The following is a 9,810-nucleotide window of genomic DNA, read 5'->3' as shown; positions in this document are numbered from 1 at the left end:
GGTTGTTGGGCATTGGCCAAGGGCATGCTGACATAACTACAGTTTTTAAATTAAATTTATTGGGGTGGCCCTCACCGGTTTGGCTCAGCAGATAGAGCGTCAGCCTGCGGACTCAAGGGTCCCAGGTTCGATTCCGCTCAAGGGCATGTACCTTGGTTGCGGGCACATCCCCAGTGGGGAGTGTGCAGGAGGCAGCTGGTCGATGTTTCTAACTTTCTATCCCTCTCCCTTCCTCTCTGTAAAAAATCAATAAAAGATATTTTTAAAAAAATAAATTTATTGGGGTGACTGGTTAATAAGATCATATAGGTTTTAAGGGCATCCTATATAATAAAAGACTAATTAATATGCAAATCTACTGAATGGGGAAGGACTGGTCACTCTGATGTACACTGACCACTAAGGGGCAGACGCTCAATGCAGGAGCTGCCCCCTGGTGGTCAGTGCACTCCCACAGGGGAGCCCTGCTCAGCTAGAAGCCCTGCGCCAGGCGCTCGAGTGGTGAGCGCAGCGATGGTGGCAGAATGCCGGAAGCCAGTCCACCCTTGCTGCTTGACACAGTCGCTGCAGGGAAGAAACATCTGCACAGCTTATGTTTCAAGGGACCTGCTGTATATGGCATATGTTTGCTCCCCTCTTAGCGCTATGTGTTTTAAACAAGACCACCTCCCCGAGAAATGTTGTTTCCCCAGGTGAGGATTTTTCCCAGGAGTTAGGGATTAACAGGACTAAGGAAGAGAATAAATCAGTAAAACCCCCTAGTGTTACAGAAATACCATGTACTACTTATGAAGAACTTGGACTAAGACTGTTGGCAATAAATTTGGGACTTGTTGGGCCCACATCCCCAGGGGTCTGCCCACCAGGGAAAGCACCAAAGCCTATACCCCTGGAGACCCACCGACACAGGGCAGTCCCAGGGAAGGCAAGCAGGGAGGCTGGGAGGACATAACCTTTACTGGGTAGGATAATCTTCAGTCACTTCCTCGTAGCTTATCAGTAGAGCACTGACCTTGGAATAGCCCTTATAATGGAACACAGAGATTAACCTAGACAAGATTAAAATGAACAGAACTAGATAGAGACAGTATTTTTGGCAAAGGTCAGATAAGAAACTATGGAAATAAAACAAGGAACTGTAGAAGGTTACCCAAAACATACCATGATGTGATTATAGAGGCATGCTTATAGGGTCAAATGGTATAAATACAGATGTAACAGGACAATAAAGAGAGAACCTGGCTATGCTGATCAACTGAACGCTGTCTCTGTGTCCTTCATTCTTCGCCGACTCTGTCCACACCTTTGGGAACCCCTGGACCTGCTGGGGCTGGACCCCAACAGCGGAAGCCTCTCCTGTCTCAGCAGCAACACTGGAATGTCCTACTGCCGGGAGTGGGCCTAAGCCATCAGTCAGACATCCCCTGAAGGCTCCCAGACTGCAAGAGGGTGCACTGGGCCTCTAGTATTTCTATAATACAGGATCTGTGTGCCCACCACCCAAAGTCAAATTAATCTTCCATTATCATACACTAGAGGCCCGGTGCACAAAAATTTGTGCACTCGGGGGGGGGGGGTGGTCCCCCAGCCCGGCCTGTGCCCTCTCACAGTCTGGGACCCCTCGGGAGATAACAACCTGCTGGCTTAGGCCTGCTTCCAGGTGGCAGAGGGCAGGCCCAATCCCTAGGTGCGGCCCCTGGTCAGGCTCAGAGCAGGGCCGATTGGGGAGTTGGGGTGCCGCCCCATCATGCACAGAGCAGGGCGGATCGGGAGGTTGCAATGCCACCCTCAGTCACTCTCAGGATAGACTGATTGGGGGGTTGGGGCACCACCCCCTGTTACACTCAAGGCAGGGTCAACGGGGAGGTTGCGGCACCACCCCGTCACGCACAGAGCAGGGCCGATCAGGGGGTTGGGGCGCTGCCCCCTGTCACTCACAGAGCAGGGCCAATCAGGGGGTTGGGGCGCCGCCCCCTGTCACTAACAGAGCAGGGTCCATCAGGGGGGTTGGGGCGCTGCCCCCTGTCACTCACAGAGCAGGGCCCATCAGGGGGTTGAGGAGCTCCCCGCTGTCACTCACAGAGTAGGGCCGATAGGGGAGCTGGGACACTGCCCCCTGTCACACACAGAGTAGGGCGGATCAAGGGGTTGGGGCGCTGCACCCTGTCACGCTGATCCCGGTGTCGGGAGGCATATTACCCTTTTACTATATAGGATAGAGGCCTGGTGCATGGGTGGGGGCTGGCTGGTTTGCCCTGAAGGGTGTCCTGGATCAGGGTGGGGGTCCCCACTGGGGTGCCTGGCCAGGCTGGCTGAGGGTCTGAGGGCTGTTTTCCCGCTGGCAGTTGACTAAAAGCTCCCAAGCACTCCTTGTTTTCTTTTTTTTTATTTTTTTATTCTGGGCCAGCTTTAGCTCTGAGGCCGCTGCTGAAAACATGGATACAATGTTGCAGTCCGGGGCTGACTGACAGCCAGTTTTGTTTAGCTTCTTATTTGCAACATAGTAATAGTTGCTTAGAGTTGCAGTTGAGAGTCCGGCAAGTGAGGCGGGGAATGTTGGAGTCTGCAGTTCCTGGAGGAAGCAAACCTCCCTGCTCGCTTCAGTGCATGGCTGCCGGCTGCCATCTTGGCTGACAGTTAATTTGCATAAGGATACGCTGATTAGCCAATGAGAAGGGTAGCGGTCATACGCCAATTACCATGTTTCTCTTTTATTAGTGTAGATAAGGCCCCCTTCACTCCCTACCGCTCCCATTCCCTTCCCGCTGGCAACCACAATACTGCTCTTTGTGTTCAAAAGTTTCAGTTTTATATCCCACATATGCATGAAATAATATGGTTAACTTTTTCTGACTTATTTCACTTAGTATAATATTCTCAAGGTTCATCCATGTTGTTGCAAATGGCAGTATTTCATCTTATGGCTGAGTAGTATTCCACTGTGTGTATGAACCACATCTTTATCCAATCCTCTATCACAGGAAACTGGCTGCTTCCATATCTTGGCCACTGAGAATAAAATTGCAGTGAGCATAGGGGTACAGGGGCTGAGTTTGGCAGAGAGGGCAGCTCTTCTGGTCTGGTTATGGGCTGAAGCATTTTTTTTTTCATCAGCCAGCATTCTAACCCAGGCTGTTTTCAGGGCATGGCCGAGGAGCCAAGAGAGTGAGTGGAACTCAGCCTTGAAATGGACATACAGTACTCTTACTTCAGCCAAACCAAAGCCAGTCAAGTCACAGGACTATCCCAGATTCACTGGGGTGGGGAGATTCCACTCCTTAATGGGAGGAGCTGAATGTCTCATTACAAAGAGCATAGAAAAGTGCAGAGAATTGGAATTAGTTTTACATTCAGTCTATTACAATGGTCAGTCAATACTTGTTCTTTTTTTCCTTTTTTCTTTCTTTATTGATTAAGGTATCACATATGTGTCCTTATCCCCCATTGCCCTCCCACTCCCTACCCCCCCCCACCCCCACTCATGCCCTCATCCCCCTGGTGTCTGTGTTCATTGGTTATGCTTATATGCATGCATACAAGTCCTTTGGTTGATCTCTCCCCCTTACCCCCACCCTCCCCTACCTTCCCTCTGAGGTTTGACTGTCTGATTGATGATTCTCTGTATTTGGATCTATGTTTTTTCATCAGTTTATATTGTTCATTATATTCCACAAATGAGTGAGATCATGTGATGTTTATCTTTCTCTCACTGACTTATTTCGCTTAGCATAATGCTCTCCAGGTTCATCCATGCTGTTGCAAATGGTAGGAGTTCCTTTCTTTTTCTAGCAGTGTAGTATTCCATTGTGTAAATGTACCACAGTTTTTTAATCCACTCATCCGCTGATGGGCACTTAGGCTGTTTCCAAATCTTAGCTATTGTAAATTGTGCTGCTATGAACATAGGGGTGCATATATCCTTTCTGATTGGTGTTTCTAGTTTCTTAGGATATATTCTTAGAAGTGGGATCACTGGGTCAAATGGGAGTTCCATTTTTAGTTGTTTGAGGAAACTCCATACTGTTCTCCACAGTGGCTGCACCAGTCTGCATTCTTGAGTGACTACAGACATAAGGGAGAAAGGACACTGGAGGGCATGGCTGATACATGTCATCCTCTCCGTTTCCCCAGCTCAGCCTCAGGGGACACACTTGGAACTTCATCGAGAATGAAGTTAGGGAGAAAAATAAGAGGAGTTAAATTCACAGAGAGTCTAGATAGACCCTTGGAGACAGGGTCATTCTCCCCTCTGACCCCACATCCCATCCTACATGTGCTCTGCCAAAGAACACAGCAAAGCACCCCTCCCCTGAGGTGGAGGTCAGGGGAGGTGGAAGCAGCAGAGCAGGTTCCCCACAGTGTCTCCAGCATCGAGGCTGTGGCTGACAAGGGCATCTTGGCAAGGAGGCTAGAGCAGGCCAACATAAGAAACACACACACACACACACACACACACACACACACACACATACAGGGGTACATATATCTTGTGAATATATGTTTTTGAATTTTGGGAATACATACCCAGGAGAGGGATTGCTGGAGAGGGATTGCTGGGTCATATGGTAACTCTATTCTTAACTTTTTGAGGAATCTGGCAATTTTGTCACTGTTTCCCATAGTGGCTGTACCATTCTACATTCTCATCAGCAGTGAATGAGGGTTCCCTTTTCTCCACAATCTTTCCAACACTTGTTATTACTGGTCTTGTTGATAATAGCCATTCTAACAGGTGTGAGGCTATATCTAATTGTAGTTTTCCCCCCAATATATTTTTATTGACTTAAGAGAGGAAGGGAGAGGGAGAGAGAGATAGAAACATCAATGATGAGAGAGAATCACTGATTGGATGCCTCCTGCACGCGCCCTACTGTGGATGGAGCCAGTCACCCAGGAATCGAACAGAGACCTCCTGGTTCATAGGTGGAGTGCTCAACCACTGAGCTATTTTTGTCGGATTTCCCTAATTGCTAGTGAGGTTGAACGTCTTTTCAAGTATCAGTTGGCTGTTTGTAAGTCTTCTTGGGAGAGGTCTATTCAGGTCCTCTGCCCATTTTTTAATTGGGTTGTTTGGTGTTGAGTTTTATGAGTTCTTTATATATTTTGGATAGTAAATGTTTGTTGGAGCTATTGTTTGCAAATATCTCCCATTTTGTCAGCTGCTTCTTTGTTTAGTTATCAGTTTCTTTTACTGTGCATAAGCTTTTTAGTTTGAAACACTCCCATTCATTTATTTTTGTCTTTACTCCCCTTCCCTTTGGGGTCAAGTTCATAAAATGTTCTTTACGTCCATAAGTTTAGTACCTATGTTTTCTTCTATGTAATTTACTGTTTCAGATCTTATATTTAGGTCTTTGGTCCTTCTGAATTAATTTTTGTACATGGGGACAAACTGTAATCTAGTTTCATTCTTTTGCATGTGGCTTTCCAGTTTTTCAAGAGAAAAATTTTATTAAAGAGACTTTCTTTTCTTTATTGTGTGTTTCTGGCTCTCAGACATGACATTCTGGTCAAAGTTTTGGTTAATAAAACCACAATTGGAAACTAGTATTATTGAGTTCATGCAAAGAAATGTATTGCCATTATTAGAACTAAGAATTGCTAAATTCTGGAGGTGTAAGAAATAAGGCAAGCCCCCCAATTAGGGGTTCTGGTAAAACACAAAACATATTTGGGAGCCAGGCAGCAAGGCAAATATCTTCTATGTAGAAGGGTGCGCATACATGGCCTGGGAGCACACACACACCGAGCAGGTGGTCCTCTCAGCTTTATAATCCATGACGCATGTGACCTGTCCCTCACTCTTGATTGGAGCTCAGGTGCACAGTCTTTCTCGATTGGCTAATTCAAAGGGAGGGGTTGGCCTTTGCCTTTTCAAGATGGTGGCCCCCAGAGGAGGGAGAGCTCCCTGGGTCCTGTCCTAAGGACTTTAAGGATGTAGATTTTAGGGTGGTCCAAGAGAAGATCACAATAGAATATTCAGCAGCTTTCAGGGTCAGGGTCTCCACTGATTGGTTGGTTGGTGCCAGGGCAGGTGGGTCATTATTCAGTGCAGCTGGTCCTGAGGTCAGCCTTGGCGTTGCTTGTCTGGTTGTGTTGCTTTTCTGGGCTGGGAGCTGAAATACTACTGAGGCCTAGATATTATCTCTAAGGAGGAGAAGTCAGGGGGTCCAAACCGCATAACCAGTGATATGCTAGGGGAGGAAAGGTCACTCTGAGGACCAGGTCCCACCCTACAATTGTCCTTTGCTAGGCACTCAGGGCTTTCTGCCTTGGTGACCTTCTGTACCTGGCCCTTGCTCTGCTCATGTCTGTCTAACAGGGGTGGGCAAACTTTTTGACTCGAGGGCCACAATGGGTTCTTAAACTGGACCAGAGGGCCGGAACAAAAGCATGGATGGAGTGTTTGTGTGAACTAATATAAATTCAAAGTAAACATCATTACATAAAAGGGTACAGGGTCTTTTTTTTTTTTTTTTTTAGTTTTATTCATTTCAAACGGGCCGTAGTTTGCCCACGGCTGGAACTGCTCACCACAGGACTGTGCAAACATATTTAATCCTCTCCAAACCCCTTTCTGGTAAGTATTAAATTTATTTCATAGATGAACTGGAGGCTCAAAACATTTAATTTGCCTAGGAGTGAAGTGGGGCATGGCAGGTGATAAGAACGATATAGAACAGAGCAGGATGGGTAGGTGTACTGGGGCATAATCTGCTCCAGGTAGGGAGAAATGCCTATTTGCCTTGGGCAGGGTGACAGCCTGTTCCAGGAGCCAGCAAGCTTTGGGGCGTATGTGAATGATGGCTCAGATAGCCTGTGAGGAGATTTAAGGGAAGCAATCTCTTGTGGCCCGAATATAGCTAGCTCAAGGTTGTCAGGGGTCACATCATGGTACAGTCTCTCCTTAACACATAATGTGGTTGAAAGAGTTGGCAGCTTGAATATTTGCAGTCAATAGAGAAGTGGAGAGTAGATGGGAAAGTTGAGAAAGAGAAATGAAGAATTTACAACTTCTCCAGATTTCCTATTTAAAATAGACTGTTTTGTGTGTCTCTGGGTAGGTTTCTGTACCGGTTTATCGGGAGACGTGTGTACACCTTGCTATGGGTTATCTGATGAGCATCTCTGCATTTATAGCTTGTATCCATACCTGACACAATAGAGAATAGTCATGGGTTTTTGGGTGGATGGAAGATAATGAAATCACCAAGGTTTTATGTATATTGCATGTTATATGGCTCTCTTTTTATAATAGATTGTAGGTTTTTGATTGTCAGGGTATCGGGGTGTGATACTGATTGAACCATTATAAAAAGACGTTTAAGCTCTCGTCCAGATAAAAGGCAGTAGTTTGATTCCAGCCTTGATTACATCAGCTATTGAAAGACTTCATCAGGGATGCATGCTCCTCTCATCTTTCTGCTCTGCCATCTTCAGATTGTTCCCCGTGGTCTCAAAGATTCTGATAGCAAGGAGGAAAGCATAGAATGGATTGGGAGCAGGCAACCTAAGGTATCTGCTACAGTGGATGTGTGAGGAGGGACAAGGCAGGGTGACCTGGAGAGGATGTGTGAGGTGCTTCCCTTGCATGGGGGAGGGGAAATATGCACTTATCCACAGAGACATCTGAAAGCCTTTTACTATCTAGATCTGTAGTTCTCAGAATTAGGGGCATGGTTATCAAGTCTGACTGTACATTGGAATCACCTGGGTGGCTTAAAAAATATGGACACCTGGGTCCCAGCCAGAGATTCTGATATATTGGGATGAAGTCTAGGGATTCTAGCATACAGCCAAGGTTGAGAATCACTGGCTGCATCCTTCGTCAAAGATGTTTGGTAATCATTACACATGTTGTTGCTCTTGCTCATCTCACCCCAGGAGACTCACAATGCACATTTACCATATTAAAAGCTCTGAGACACACACACTAAAATAAAATAAAATAAAATAAAATAAATAATAAAATAAAATAAAATAATAAAATAAATAAAATAAAATAATAAAATAAAATAAATAAAATAAAGTAAAATAAATAAAATAAAATAAAATAAAATAAAGTAAAGTAATAATAATTTTAAAAAAGCTCTGACAGTTCCCATGCTAAAGAACTTGGATAGCCTTTTATAATCCAGTGTTTCCCACATTTATTTGATCCAGAAACATTTTTGGGGTCATGACACCCGTTATGGGTTGACTTGTGCCCCCTAAAGAGATACATTGAAGTCCTAGCACCCATTACCTCAGAATGTGACCAAATTTGGAAATAGGAACTGTTGCAGATGTCATTAATTAAGACAAAGTCATAGTGGAGTAGAGTGAGCCCTAAATCCAATATGACAAGAGAAAAAGACACAAAGAGAAAGACATAGGAGAGAAGGCCAAGTGATGGCAGAGGCAGAGATTGGAGTGATGCATCTACAAACCAAGGAACACTGAGCATTGCTGGCAAATGCTAGAACCTAGAAGAGAAGACTTTTTTGGAGAGCCTTAAGAGGGAGCGTGGCCCCGTTGACACCTTGATTTTGAGCTTCTATCCTCCAGAATTCTGAGACAATAACTTCTGTTGTTTTTGTTTGTTTGTTTGTTTTGTGTTTTTTTTTTGTTTTACTTCTGTTGTTTTAATACCCAGTTTGTGGTACTTTGTTTCTGCTGCCCTAGCAAACTAATGGCATCCATCAGCATCTCTGAGACACAGTCTGAGAAACCCTGAACTAGAACCATTCAAAGGCAACCCCTGACTAAGAAAATAATAGTCTGTAAAAGAAAACCCCCAACCATAAAATTATTTTTGTTGCTACTTCATAACCATAAAATTATTTTCGTTGCTACTGTTATGAATCATAATGTAAATATATGATATGCAGGTTGTATTTTCATTGTTACAAATTGAACATAATTAAAGCATAGCGATTAATCACAAAAACAATTAATCACAGGGCACAATATGTAATTATATATGTGTTTTCCGATGGTCTTAGACGACCCCTTTGAAAGGGTTGTTCGACACCCAAAGGGGTCGCGACCCTCAGGTTGAGAACCGCTGTATTAGAGGGTCTTTGTTTCTCACATTTCTTGATATGAAAAAAGAGTTGAGCCCTGACAGGTTTGGCTCAGTGGATAGAGCGTCGGCCTGTGGACTGAAAGGTCCCAGGTTCGATTCTGGTCAAGGGCATGTACCTTGGTTGTGGGTGCATCCCCAGTGCAGGGTGTGCAGGAGGCAGCTGGTCGATGTTTCTCTCTCATTGATGTTTCTGACTCTCTATCCCTCTCCCTTCCTCTCTGTAGAAAATCAATAAAATATATTTTTTTAAAAAGAGTTGATAGTTTAATTTTTTTTCAGTTACAAAAGAAATGTGATTTTTTAAAATGCCCTCAGTGTTAAGGGGCTGAATAAAATGGTGTTGGCCCTACTAACTTCATGCCTCATGTGTAGGGCATCAAGCATTGACATGGCCTGCATATACATCCATCCTCACTTCCCCATTTCTGCCCCAGCTCAAGGACAGGACTACCCAATTCATCTCCACATCCCCTGACACAGAAGGAGCGCTTTGTGCATGTTTGAGCAACTGGGAAAGTCGGGAGAACTGGCATATCCAGGCAGGGTCTGGATACAGAAAGGAATTCTTTGCTGGAGATAGTTGGCCCTTTCAGTCTTGAGACTGTACCTCCTCACTCTTACCCAATTGAGGTCTCCGTTTGGAGTGACCAGTTCATGAGCTCCCAGCTAAAAAGCCCTAGGTTCAGAAGACTCACCATCTCCCTCAGGTTCCCAGGGCTTCCCTTACCTTAATTCCCAATTCC

This window comes from Myotis yumanensis, unplaced genomic scaffold (genome assembly GCF_028538775.1).
Source record: "Myotis yumanensis isolate MYYU_CA2020_CCGP unplaced genomic scaffold, mMyoYum1.0.hap1 SCAF_18, whole genome shotgun sequence".
NCBI lineage: Eukaryota > Metazoa > Chordata > Mammalia > Chiroptera > Vespertilionidae > Myotis > Myotis yumanensis.
Note: the sequence above shows the minus strand (reverse complement) of the source record.